Below are 1,500 nucleotides of genomic sequence, written 5' to 3' on the forward strand. Positions count from 1 at the left end.
GCACCGATGGCATGGCTTCTGCGCATCCCAGTTTCTCTCCTGGATGCATCTGGGTCACGCCGCGCCAACCTGGAAGCCCCTGGAGAATTGTCTGGCTCATGTGAGGCTGCACTGCCCCCCCCAGACTTTGTGGGGGAGGCCCAGGGCCCCAAGGTGGGCTTCGGTGTGAATCTGTGACCAGGCCACAGATGGAGATCAGCAGTACTGGTGGCCTTTGATGCAGTGGGGAGGAGAGGCAGAGGCAGCGCCCCCTCGACGTGAGCTGCAGAGCCGCATGCCCACCTCCTTTCCAGACAAGCAGAAAGACGTTTGTGGACGCGGCCCCCACAGAAGGCGGCCAGCTCACCCCGGCCTGTCTGCCCTCGCTGGTCCCAGATCTGTGGGCCCAAGAGGGGTGGGTGTGTCTGGGGAGGGGTGTGTCCCCTCGCTGGAACCGAAGTCAGCCCAGACCCGCTCAGGGCTTTGTCCTCAGGACACGCGCCCGCTGTCCCAGCCACCACGGCGTTTGTGGTCGTGAGTGGACCTCCCGGGCTGTGCAGAGCCGCTCTTGGAGGCACTTCTGACTTTTCCATTTATAAAGCAGAGTGAGGTGATAAATCAGAAGAGTATTTACAGGAGACACACAGCAATAACAGGTTCGAGTGGCCAGTGCGTCTCTGTGACTGTTTCATCTTCCACGCTAACTTAAACACAAGAAAAAAAGGCTTTCCAGCCCAGGGCCCGTGCTCCGCCGGGAGATTGAGTGCATTTGTAATAATTCATAGACTTCTCACTTTCATTTTTCTGCTGCCCAGGAATTACATTCTGCGATTAAAATGTGCTGTGACTGCTGGCTAGCTCTCGCTTGTTCAGACACATGAAAGGAGAGGACCCGAGTGGTGGGGGGGGCAGAGGGGCCAGTGGGGGGGGCAGGGGCAGGTCCCTCAGGAGCTGCACTGGCCAGGGGCTTGCCCACTGCTGGACATGCCTGGCACTGCAGGCCAGTGGCCCACCTGGACCCCGGGGCTGCAGGAAGTCCAGCCCAGTTCCTGGCGTCCACTGATGATCAGGTAAGAAATCACCTGAGGGAAGGCCAGGCCCAGGCCCCCCTTGCTGCTCTGGGCATTGGGGGTGCGGCAGCCTCTAACACCTGACCTACAGGAGCCCCTGGTTGGTGCAGAAGGTGAGGCCTGGGGCTTGTGTGAAGCTGGCAGAAGAGCAGGTGCGGGCTGGGGCCGCCGGCCGCATGGGCTGGGACTTTGATCAAGCAGGAGCCAAGGCCTCCGAGTCACCGCCGTTCTTTGGTCATCAAATGGTTATGCAGCCCACTTGGGGGAGAGCTCAGCACCCAGTGCTCCCGAGACACTGCTCGGCATGGGGGGAGGGCTGAGCTAGGGTCGAGGGCCTGGGCGGCTCTGTGGGGCCCTGGGGTCCTCAGAGCCCCGCCCGCAGCACCCCCACCCACCGGGCGGCTCTGTGGGGGCCCTGGGGTCCTCAGAGCCCCGCCCGCAGCACCCCCAC

The sequence above is a fragment of the Dipodomys ordii genome, unplaced genomic scaffold (assembly GCF_000151885.1).
Source record: "Dipodomys ordii isolate 6190 unplaced genomic scaffold, Dord_2.0 Scaffold71, whole genome shotgun sequence".
Lineage (NCBI taxonomy): Eukaryota > Metazoa > Chordata > Mammalia > Rodentia > Heteromyidae > Dipodomys > Dipodomys ordii.